The 12,620-nt window shown below is 47.6% G+C and overlaps 1 long non-coding RNA gene across 1 annotated transcript; it reads left to right on the top strand.

Annotated features, from left to right (window-relative positions):
- The first annotated feature begins 6,279 nt into the window (after positions 1-6,279).
- LOC108501571 lies at positions 6,280-8,561 on the top strand. Its single transcript, XR_001876221.1, has 3 exons — positions 6,280-6,463; positions 7,068-7,115; positions 8,523-8,561. It is a non-coding gene; the product is annotated as an uncharacterized LOC108501571 (long non-coding RNA).
- The last annotated feature ends 4,059 nt before the right edge of the window (positions 8,562-12,620 follow it).

Below are 12,620 nucleotides of genomic sequence, written 5' to 3'. Positions count from 1 at the left end.
TCGTCACATCAGTATCTTAAGTGTTCCTCTTCACTGGCCTAAATGTTTTTCTCACTTCTGTCCAGAGTTCATGTGCACTTCATGGCCATATAAGCTCTTTTATTATACTTCGTTGATTTTGCTTTGCTTATTAACCACTCTAAGAGGAGGAAACTTTCTTCAGGAAAAATGATGAGCATATAACTTGTCCTCTAGTCAAAGAAAAAAAAGAGTATCTCCTTATATTCTATGAGTTGGCAAGACCACAGACCTCTTCCTTTAGCCCTGCATTTTGGCTCATATGTCATCTGCTAGAAACCAGATTCCCCATTCATGGGTGCATTTTGGGGAGCAATTTCAGGTTAGTTTCTTAACTGACTGGAAAAAGAAGTGAGGGAAAATGGACTGAGGGGTCATTCCAGGATGTTTGTAAGGAGAGATTACTGCTAAGAAGACAAGTAACTTTCTCATGTGTAAAAATTTCCACCTGCCATCTCATGAGTTGCTGAGTGAAGAGCATACCATGGCAGAGAGAGAGCTGGTGAGCTACAGGAAGTTTGTTCTGGCCTAGAAGCCTACTGAATGTTGATATTTTAAACCTTAAATGCTAAAGGCAAATACTGGCATCCTGGATTGGGGAGGGGGAGTATTTAAGCAGCCATTGAAGACTAAGGTGAAGATTAGCACAGACTGTCAAATTTATTCTCTCCTCTCCTGGGATGTGAGGTTGTGAATGGACAACCTCAAGGAAGCCAAATTCTACAGCTTTGGGTGGAGATTTTTACTACATGCAAACAAACATTGATAGTCTACAGTCTAGACTTGAAGACAGAGTCTTAGGAGTACAACTCTATAGTGCTCTACGGGTGTGGATGTTACAGGAAGCACTGTCTAGAGAAAGAAGATGCCAGAGTGACTCATAGATTTCTTTTAAAAAGATAATAAATTCTTTAATTCAAAAGCAGATATTTTAGGCAGTAATGGGCCGTTCAAGCTCACCACAGCTGTGCAGGTCCATGTCAAAGTGTGCTGTTGCTGTATTTTGCTGCACTGGATTTATAATGGCACTCCCTGAAGCCATAGAGGGCTTTCTCATCTCCATCTCTGAACATGCCTCACTAATATTGTTGATTTTCCATGCAGCTACTAAAATGAAACTGTAAACCATGATCACATCAGGGAGTAACGAAACCCTTTGGTAAGCCTGGTGTTGTCAAGGTCTGGTTAACCTCGGCAGCACGTCTAAGGTGAGACTTGCATGTAAAAATAGAATGAGTCGCATGACAGGAGAGTTACATGTGCATAAGCCACAATTGACCACAGGTAATTTGTGTTGCATAGAGGTAAGCCACAATAAGGAAGAAGAGCGGAACACTATGGGCCCAGGGAACAGCAGTACAGCACTGAGAAGCTACCAAAACATGCCACAATGATTTTGAACTTCATCGGCAGCCACTCTCTGTAGTGACCCTCTCAGAGCCAATTTTAAAAGGAAATCCATATTCTGCCTGTACCACTAGCTGGACAAGCAATCCTGTCTCTCAAGGACATGTAAGTTCAGAGTGAAAAAATTTGTTTGGAAGTATTTAAGCTAAAGTCCTTCTTCTTACTTTAAATAGATACGGACTTTTCTGAAAAACCAGCGTTTGTGTTCAGAGGAAGACTTCCTGGCATGTTAGTAGTTTTTACTAGACACATGAAATTTGAGTTCCAAAGGTGACATTTTCAGAACACTTTGAACATATGGAAAACAGGGCTATAATGGAGCTTCTCTGTATCTTAATCATAGCCTGTACTTCTTTGAATACTCTAAATATAGAGATGCATGTACTCAAATTAATAAGGTAAGACTATTAATCTTTCTGTTAACCGGCTGAACTGATTAATGAAGTAATATACTTTGCAGTACAATATGCATTAACACAAGCAAGTGACAGAGCAGGACAGCACTCAGCTCTTGAGTAGAGGAAGTAAGGAAAGTGAGAGGAAGATGTGACTGCCAGCATCAGGAGGTCAGTCTAGGCCAAGAGCAGCTCAATTTGACTAGGATGAGCAAAGGCAAGCTTTGTCACAAGAGTGGTACTGATTGCTAAGGCAAACTCAAAGCAAGTTCCACCTCTTTTTTACCATCTTAGCCCCCACCTTTACCATTTCTATTATAACCCCTCCCTGTCTTCCTTCTGCTTCTTACTGAGCCAAAGAGAGGAAAATAAGTTGGAAGTAGGAGAAACCAAACCAGCAGAAAGGTGTGTAAATGGAGAAAGCTCTATCAGACTTTACAGTGTGTGAAGGAAAGTAATACAAGAGCCTTTCCAAAGAAGGTGGCAAAATTAACTTACAGCCTCTGAGTAGAAATACTACTAATTTTTCAGTAAAGAATGTATTTTCAATAAATGCATATATTCATGCTCTCTGTATGGAGGTAGAAGCATAGGTTGGTAAATTAGAGGAAAAAGCAATCAGTGCTTTTCCATTACAACGTTACACAGTGTTTTCTTCTGCAACAGTAAGAGAGGTTTCTTTTTTCCCTAATGGATTTACTTTCCCTCCCTGAACCACATCCCCTCATGTTTTCTATGAAATTTTGACAGATAAAGTTTTCTGAGAAAGTATAGGCTTCTTGGTTTCCGGTACCCATTGTGCCTACAACTCCCATGGCCACAATTCAGGAACAGGATTTGTTTAAATGCCTTTTTTCATTACTACTCTTTTTAAGGCCAAGCTGTGATAGCGGAATGGCAAACATCAGAAACCAGGCTCCTCCTGCTCCAGGAAAGCTATAGTTTGTTCTAACACCTCTCCTGAAGGCAAGCTGAAGACTAAATCCAGATCACACCAACAGGACCCAAGACCATCCCTAATCCAGCGGTGCTCACACAGAGAGGTCTGTCCTACCTAAACAGTTGTCCAGATCAGGGTGATCCCAAGGCCATCCCCGGCAGCTGCCCTAGGACCTGGGGTAGGCTGCTGCCTCTAGGGCTTGGACCACAGTGGTGGCCACACTCTTTTAGGGAGTCAGAGCAAATGCAGTAGGAAAGGACCCACAGCAGCTGGTGTGGGGCTACACTGCTATGCTGCCTTCTCTCACCCCACACCAGCCATCTCACAACTGGCCAGTAGAGGTGCCACAGTTGGAGGGGAGGTAACTACAGAACAGTGTGGCAGGGAAGACATGTGACACCCATGGGCTCCTCTCCTTACCCGACCAGGAGCACTCACTCAGCATCTTTTTCTTCTTTCCTTTTTTTTTTAATGTTTGTTTTAATTTTATTGTATTTCCTACAATGTGGGAGGGAGCCGCAGCCAAAAATAATGTTGCCAAGCCAAGGGGATTGGCATACACTGACTGGAATCTGCAGCAAGAGCAGTGGCTTTAAATAGACCTAGCCCTGGCTGCAAGCTGCTCCTGGAAGGCTGGCAGGCTCACCCCCGTGAGCGGGGACACCTACTGTGGGTGCAGGACGGACTGCACCTCTCTGTCCCTGTGCTTATGCCTGTGGGCTGTTTTACCGCCCCCCCCCCCATCTGTGTGCAGCTCCCTGGCCACCCCCATCTCCCTGCTCACCCCCAGGGCAGACTGATGGGCTGAGAAGGCTGGCAGTGCAATCCGTTCACTGGAAGTAACTATTCAGTTACTAGAAATCTGTCATCAGTAAAGCTGTGGTGGCCTAGTGACAGCACATGTGCATGGTGGGGAAGCCTCTGCTCCAAGTGTTAACGCATGTGAAGTGCCAAATGTGGTGAGAGCTAGCCCAGTGAGTAGGTATTGGGATGGCTCCACAGCCCGGCTGCCACAAAAGCTGTGCAGTATTGCTATTTTATTAGACGTTGGCCACTGGTGAATTTTCCAAGATAAAGCAGATACTCAGTTTCTATCTCCTCATCCTTTCCCCAAACCAAAAGTAATGCCTGTGAATAACTCTCACGACCGCTAATTAAACAAGAACCTCGAATCCTGGCAAGCCTGATCAACTCTTCCCCTTCGGTGAACAGTGTCATGGGGGCAGGGTGACGAGCAGAAACCTCCAGTTCCCCCTTTTATAGCAGTAAAGCTGCCTCCTGCCACTGTGAGAGATGTAGGAGGATCCTTAAAACAGCTCCTCTGAAGCCTGCAGAGTTCTTCCGTGTGGGAATATCTTTTTTGCCTAGCGCTTGTCGTGCAGAGCAAGCACAAACTCCCGCAAAGCTGCAGTGCTGAAGGCTGAAGCGTCAATTTACTTCTTTGGATTGTTTCCCTCTGCCTTTCAGCCCTTATTTTCGCAGCACCCTGTATTTCTGTCTCACATCAGCCGCCGATTATTTCGCTCTTCCGTGGGGAGAAGCCCCCTCCGCCCTCGCTCCCTCCCCTCCGGCAGCCGCTGGGACTGGGGCAGCCCGTCCCAGGGGAGGCGGGCGGGAGGCAGGCGGCCGCTCCGGGCAGCATCTTTCCTCACTCTTTTGCGGCCTCTTTCTGCTTCCACTTCGCATTCTCGCTGCAGGGCAGCTTGGCATGTCCCTCCTTGCGCTTTCAAAGGCTGTCTGCGCACCGAAAGTCACTTTCTCCGCTTGCTAGCTTCATTCCCTAACTCCAGACCTGCTTGGTCCTCACGACCTTAATCTCCCAAATCGATTAACTCCAAAAATGGGTCGTTTTCTCCGTGTTTCACCCTATATATGCACATTTCCTTGACTCTTTTTGTCGTTGTTGTTCGTTTGACCGGCTACTGCTCCGTACTGAGAAAGAGCTTACGTAGGATGAAGAAGACAGCAGTTAACATGAATAAACACTTAGGATAAGGCAGGCATATGTTGGCCATTTCCTCTCTGACATGCCAGTGTTACTTCTACGGCGGACCGCAGCCCTGCTTACGCGTATTCCAAAGACAGGCTCTAAGACAGCGACACAGAGCAGGTAGGGGCGCCGCTACCCCTCTTTTTAAGAGCCGACTGCCTCTTTTTCTCTTACTCGCCGATGGAAGCACAAAACATGGAGAGAACAAGGAAATGGTCAGACTCTTAGGTTTCACCAGCTGCAAAAAAAACCCAAACCAAAATAAACAAAAGAAAAAACCCACCCTCCACTAGTGGCTTCAGCCGCGTCAAGAAAGTTTACTCTCACAATAGCAGCTGCAAAGTTGGCTGATCGATCGACTGGTATTTGCCTCTAAAATTCGCGTATTTAAATCTGAAATGATGAACGTGCCGAACCTTCAACAACCACCGACCTCCCTGCCCCCCCAAAACAGCCCACCCAAACAAACAGCGAACGGGCTCGATCCGCCGCGAAGCCCGAGCAGAGCCAGAGCATCGGCAGCAGCGGAGCGATGCTTGGCTTTTGTCTCTCTACGCTGTCTTTCTTCCTTTCCTTGCAAACTTTTGGATGCTCGCTTCAAGCTGTATTTATAGACCTGGAGCCCACGGCTATTTTTCCTTGTGCCTCCTTTGGCTTGGGCTTAAGTCACCGGCAGGGAAAATAAAAAAGGAGGCAGGCAGGCGGGCAGACAAACAGGAGGACAGAAGAGGAAAAGAGCTGGAAGTCCCGCAGACGGGACCCTGAGGGAGGCAGAGGCCGGCGGCCAGAGGTGCGGGACTACCCCCCTGCTCCTGGTGGGCGAGAGAGAGGTAACGGGGGAAGGTCCGGCCCCGGCTCCCTGGTTGGGAAGAGGAAAGCCTCTTGCCCCCGGGAAAGGGGGAGGCCGGGACTGCCGCCCCATCTCGGTGGGGGGGTACTCGGCGTGGCCGAATCAAGGAGAGCTTGTGTTTGCGTCTAAAGCGAGGAGGGGAAGACACAGAGTTTGTACTGTAGTACCAGGTGAAAACAAAGTGAGTACGAGGGGAAGGCGGGCTGCCGCCCACCCGCGCCGTGGCTACTGGGAAGCCGGAGGGGGAACCCGCCTTGGTGCGGAGGGCGGCAGCCCCAAAGGCTGGCCGGTGCCGGAGGTGCCGGGGGCGGTGGCGCTGAGCTGGGATGCTCGAGGGCTACGGCGAGAGCCGCGGGGCATCCCGGCAGCGCGCCCCGGGCAGCGCGGCTCTCCGCGGCCTCGGAGGCTGTGCAGAGCTGCTGGGAAACGACGCCGCTCGGCTGGGCTGCCGCCGGCTATTTTAATATGATGTCTCTATTGTGCTTTAAACATTCAAATCCAAAAACACCCCACGCCGCTCACGAGAATAGGGAAGTAATAGCTATTTGGAAATAGTTTATTGGAAAAGAGGAAAGCTTTCCCTGCCTGCAGAAAAAGTGATCAGGGGATTAAAAACGTGGGTGCTTGGGGTTTTTGATGTTGCTGTTTTGCTTTTATTTTCCCCTACTGTCTACAAGTAAAGAAACTTTCTTTTCCCGCAGGGTGGATGCTGAAAGTCTCTAACCAAATATCCCAGTAAGGTGGATGGTGTAATTATCATGTTGTTAGGTATTTCCTTACTGACGTGCACCACAATTTAGCCTCTAATCTCCGAAATAGATGTCAAAGCAGTTTTTGACATCTTTAGAAAGTCTGTTTTGCGGGTAAGTAAAACGTGAGGCTGTAGAAGGAACTCGGTTTTGGGCTGAAAATGAGACTTTGAGGTTTGGCTTCGAGTGGCAGAACTTGGCTGTGCAGTTTGGCATTATTATGACCTTGTTCAAATGCCACGTTCTGATGTGTCATGAGGAAGGTATAAAATTGTTAAAGCTTCCAACAATCCATCAAATCTTGTTCAGAGCCGGGCTCTGGACTCTAGCTTATTTAAATCATTGACACTTCAGAAAAAACCCCTTTCACCCTTCGCCTCTCCGGGTGGACTTTTCTATTTGATTACATTAATAATTTGATTTCTCTTTGCCCTTCCAAGTGGGAAAATCAACCCCCTTCCAACATGGGGAGGGGCTGTTATTTTTAGCTCGTTCTCTGGAACAAAATGTTCCAACACTCCCTGCTTTGAATCTCATTGCGGTTTGACTACTCTTTGATATATAAGACTGTCGGTTATCCTTGTCAAAGTACCTGTTACAGGAAGTGGCTCCCTTAGCTTGGCAAATCACCTTGAATAAACTAGACAGGAGCATTTGCCTAAGTAAAGAAACGTTTTTAGTATTGCAGGGGAATATTAAACTGATAAATCTACTGTAGGTGCTACACTTATGATGACCATAACGATGTGCTCAGCTATCAAAACAAGTAAGAACTAAATAAAATATTCCCTTGTCTTCTTATCTCCTCGATAGATACATTTTGTTGGCACTTGCTGAACAGTTTTGGAAAGTTCCATATGTACTTCATAAACAGCACTTAAAATGCGAGTCCGATTCAAATATCATTTAAAGAGCCCTGCTGCCCCTTCCCAGCTGCACTTCTGCAGCTACTGTTTCAGTAATGGAGTACTTTAAAGTGCGTTTAAATGTTCTTCCTCCTCACCCCCGCCCCCTCCCTCTCGCGTCCTCCGAGGAGTTCCAGCTGATATTACTACTGTGTCCATTTTAAAAACCCGTCTCTGTGTGTTTAGCTACAAACCGTCCAACATAAACGCAAACAGTGTTATGAAGAAACATAACAAAGTAGAAGGGAAGGGAAAGGAGAAATACACTTCTGTCAAGTGATGCTTCCTATAGAGTGAATTCCATTAAACCAGAGTTTTAAAGGTAGCGCCCTTGAGAACACAATGCTATAAGCATTTGTATGAATGCATAGGTAGAGTCTGAGGCATAGAAATTATAACAAGAGTTTTGAACTTCATGGCTGCAGATTTGGAAAGTTCTCATAGCAGTTACTCCTGGCATTAGCAAAACCACTACACTGAATCAAGTGCCTGATCATTACGATCTTCTTCACGGGATTTTCTGTTACTGTGTACATGCTCTCCTTGGCCAGGGACCAGTGGCTGAACAAAGTCAAATGAATAAAATAAGTGCAAAGTAGTCTTCTTTGCACAGAGAGGAAGAAATGCGCATAAGGGGAGCACCTAGAAAATCTGAAAATCCGAGTTTTGCAGCTCGAAATCATTACATTCTCGGCAACAGAACATAATCATTACGCGCGAGAGAAAGGGGAAAAATTCTGCTCGTATAGTGATTATTGTTATGACGAGAAGCAATAAGTGCTTTATTATAAAAATAGCGTTTGTTCTTAAAAAATCGAGTGAGCAGCCATCCAGATAAACAGTCCCTGCACCTAACAAGCCTACTGTCTTCGTGAGGTTTTGTGTGCTGCTAACCGCCTGTCCTTTTCAATCTTTGTCGTTTTTTTTTCTTGTAATTATACATATTATTTCCCACTTACCCTAATTTCAGTACTAATGCTCCGAAATTGCATAAAGACGTAACAGAAAGGCTATTTTTTCCTGCCTGTGCACATCGATAAATTGGATACCTATTATTGCTGTGCAGTAACATTTTCATATTATTATACAGAGGCCACTCAAATATTAGAGCCTCTAATTCCTCTGTATGATTAATGTTTCTTAGTTGCTTTTTACTGGTTCTTGAAGAATAGTGATCAGCTCTCTTTGACAGTGCAACACTGACGTTTTTCCTCAAGTTAGGCGCATTTTCTTTGTATCTCTGTTTACTTCGCTGTTGCAACATCCAGGGGGACCGGTGTATTTAAAATAAGCGGACGGGCACATGCCTGGAGAGCCTCGGCGGGCACCGAGGGTGCAGGGACAGCGAGAGTCCCGCCGCAGCACCGCCCGAGCGGGAGCAGCAGCTCCGCCGGACCGCGGGCTGAAGCCTGAACGGGCGCTTCCCAGCGACGGCAGCGCCAATGCAGGCACTCGGCAGCACAGCATTCCTCGCAAATGCAGCCTCTCGCGAACATAAAGCCTTAATAAACACACTAAATACAAAGTAAGAAGGCCACAAACATAGTTTTGGGATGGTGGGTAGCGGGAGGGCGTGCATCCCTTGCTTGCCATTGGAGCCTTCGGGAAGCTTCATTCCAACTGTGCGTCGTACTCGCTGGCCGACGACCTGGGTGGAGGCGGCCGGGTTTTGCCAGGGCGACGGGCTCCCCGGACCTCGTCGCCCTCGCCCCCTTTCGCCTCCGCAAACACCTTTTCGCGTACGAATAACCTCCTCGGGAGCACGGGAAAATGCTCCCTAGGCTTTACAGACCACTTCCCGCCGACTCAGGCCGCCGGGATTCCTGTGGTCACCGCGGCCGACTCGCCCGCGGGTCCCCCCGCCTCCGAGCACCGAGGGCACCCCGGGCAGGGCGGCTGTAGCGGGGCAGCGGCGCAGCCCTCTCTGTCATTCACCGACCGTCTCGAGGCATTCCCTCATTTATTCTTGCACGCAGGCGGATTCAGACCCCTCTGCCGAAGCCGGCGGGTAAGCGGCGGCACCTTCCCAGCGGGGCCGGCTGCAGAAGCGCCGGTCGCCCGGGGTCCGTGCTGCACCCCTCCTCGCCCCCACCCCAAAACCCACCTGGCACTTTCCCCCGCAGCGCCGTGACGGCCAGCCCGGCCTCGGCCGGCACTATTTTTAGGGCGCCCCGGGTGTCCGCTCCCTCCGGGGGAGCAGCCCCCGCTCCGGTCCCTCAGAGCCCCGCGGCCGCCCCCGGCACCTCGCCAGCCGCCCCCGCGCGCCCCGGGCGCGGCATCTGCGCGAGCGCGCAGCGCCTCACGGCACCCGCGCGCCCCCTCGCGCCGCCCGCGGGGGGCTCCCGGCGCGCTCCGGCGGGAAAGGCCGGCCCCGGCCCCGGCTCTGCCCTGCCCGCCCACCGCATCCCCTGCCGCCTGGGCGTGCGACCCACATGGGCCCCGTGTCTCCCCAGGCCACGGCAGCTCCCCCAGCTGTGGCCCTGTGCCGTCCCTCAAACGCTGGCTCGCCGGACCTCCGACCATAAGCCTTACTTTACGGAAGGGAAGCAATGGAAAAAAACCGAAGTTTACAGGCTCTGTTTGAAATAATCAAACTCTTGGTCTACTCTGGTCTCCTAAGTATTCTACAATAATGCTTATGGACGCAACTCTGTATTAAGGCTCCAGAATTCAGCTTAGTTTTTAATTAACGGAGGTGTGGAGAGTGCTTAAAACTGTTTACTGTTACCACTGCATGCTGCTTCTTCATTGAGCAAACTGGAAAGTAACGTTCTGTGGAATCATCTTGGCAGCTTTTCCAGGGAGCTTGATGCCTGCAGAGATGTTTATGCAGAGCTTTTCCACAGAGCTGTCAGTTTCCTGCAGTCTGAGCTTTGCGCCATGTGCTCCAGAATGCCATCTCATCACAGAGAGGTGTCATTGTTTGCTGAGGACCTACACCCCCCACTCCCTCCCTGACTTCTTAATCAGCTCAAATCTAACATCAGTTGGCTGCTTATAAGTCAGCACTCTTGCTATCTAACTCAATCATGCAATCAGGTCTTCAAAGTCAGCCAGGTTGCCTGCGTTGTCCCATTTCATGAAGCAGAGAGGCTAGCACCAGGATGGCATTACCTCCAGGGGGGTCAGTGTGCCACACCTGATCTCCATTTTGCTTTAGGCAGATGAGCTTGGCAGAGCTGTGCAACCCTCTAAAATGGGAGCATCAGCTCCTACCATATCCCTGAAAAGAAACTGTTCTCCTCTTATTATAGAATAGCAGAAATTTAGACAGAAATCCAAACAAATTCTTTGATTGATGTGTATATAAGCAAAGTAAAGAGGCAACTTCAAGAAGAAGAGGAAATGGGAATTAACAAGGAAGGATAAAGCACCTAGATTTGCTCTGTCTTGAAGGTTGAGGAAAGCCATGGTAATGTTCTATCAGAGCTTTAGCTGCAATGAGGAGAAGAGAAGGAGATAATTTTTTTCCTTGCTATTTGAATATGTCCACCTGTAACATTTCCAGACAGAGTAGCTATCTGGGAATTTCCTGCACCTCTGGTAACTGAAGCACGTATGGCCTATTTAGAAATGACAGGTGAGGCAAAGGTGGCTCTTAGGATGCCTGCTGTTAGAGAAGCCAAATTAGATTTTGGTGTAATTTATCAGAGATGGAGGCCACCCCATGTTTCAGTAGTCATCCTAGTAATACTTATGGTCACACTGTGCCGTACTTTTTTATGTTAATTTCCTTCCCTTCATGACCCACATGTGAATAGTGGTGTTTCTAATCCACCAATGACTGCTGAATATTAAGAACCAATATTAAGTGTGAGTGGAGATCTCTCACAGAGGCTCCAGCAAGCCCAGTCACTACATAGGTTGTGTCGGGATAGGTACAATTTCAGAAGTATTTGTGACAGAAACCTAGGAACTCAGTTTTCACTAGGAAGGCTTTCTGCCTAAATGGTAACTCTTTCTCAAAGGCAGTTTCAGTGCTTTGTCCCTCCACTACATAACAAGAGAAGTTCTCAGCCTCTCTCTCTGATATATGAGAGGAGAGAGATAGCCCTAACAGACATACACAGAGGCCTTGGGAAGGCAGGGGAGAAACAGAGAGGATAAAGTGGCCCTGAGAGGGTGGGAACTGGCCTTTTCCTTCCTGAGGCCCAGTGTGCAAACTGCACTGTGAGGTTTCTCGTGTTCTGGCCTTCTAAATAAACTTTTTTTTTAATTCTTTCCACTGCCTTGGCGTTTCTGGGGTTACCTGGGTATCTTACTTTGCAGGCTGTCATATCTCCACACATACATGTTCCTCAGACCAGAGTGTAGCAGCAGGGAGGGCCATGAGAGGAGAAAGGCTTCAAAAGGGTTACTCAAGTCTTATTCCTATGCAGAAGGCTCCACCCTGTCTGGTAATGGGGGATGTTCAGTGCATATTTCTGGGCTTAACTCACAGTATATTAACATTACCGCTGGGATGAAATATACCCTCTTTTATGAGCTCAGGAGTGGTAAAATCAGAACTTTGGTGAAGTATGCAGAGGTCATCCTAATTCATGAAAAGGAAACGAGTTCCCTCCAAAAATGATTTGCCATGTTTTGTTACCATGTTTTTGGATCACCATTATTTTTTATACTTAATCTTTTATGAGGTTTTATGATTTTTTTCATGGGAGTTCATTTTTAGGGAATTTTCTTCTGCTCCCTTCTCTGGTCAAGACCCTAATATGCAAAATCAAGTTTCGTTTTCGTTGTTTTGCTTTGTGATTCAACTCTCAGAAGGCTTTTAGACTCTGAAGAACCTCTGCTATGATGGTAAGCAAGGGACCAAAGGAAAGGAAAACAGGAACAGAGATTTCTTTTACGGTTAGACCGCTCCTTGTGAAGCCTATTTAGAGAAAATCACATGGCAACTCTGAAGAGTGTACTGACACTATATTATCGCCTGGTTTGGGCATTCTTGATTTCATTTCTTTAGATCCTCTTCACATTCACACCTAAGGACGTTAACTTATGAATAAAGCAATGTGACAGTGTAGCCTTCATAGAATCATAGATTTGTTTGAGTTGGAAGGGACCTCTTAAAACTCTTCTCATCCACCTCCTTGCAATGGGCAGGAACATCCGCAACTAGACCTTCAAGACAGTTTATATTTGAATGCTAAATCAGATTTAATACCTCACTCTGCACCCACAGCAGAGCACACCATGAGGCTACCTACATTCTTTCTCAAGTAGCCTGATCTGCTGCTGCTTTTATTCACCAAATTAATGAATCATTCATGCCTGAAAGAGAGAGATGCAGAATTCATGGGGGACTCAGTGTGATGAGCCCCATTATACCTTAAAAAAAATTATACTGGCTGTATAATTGGCCTGCA

This window comes from Lepidothrix coronata, unplaced genomic scaffold, assembly GCF_001604755.1.
Source record: "Lepidothrix coronata isolate B3197 unplaced genomic scaffold, Lepidothrix_coronata-1.0 Scaffold104, whole genome shotgun sequence".
Classification (NCBI taxonomy): Eukaryota; Metazoa; Chordata; class Aves; order Passeriformes; family Pipridae; genus Lepidothrix; species Lepidothrix coronata.
Note: the sequence above shows the minus strand (reverse complement) of the source record. Positions and strands in the feature narration are given on the sequence as shown.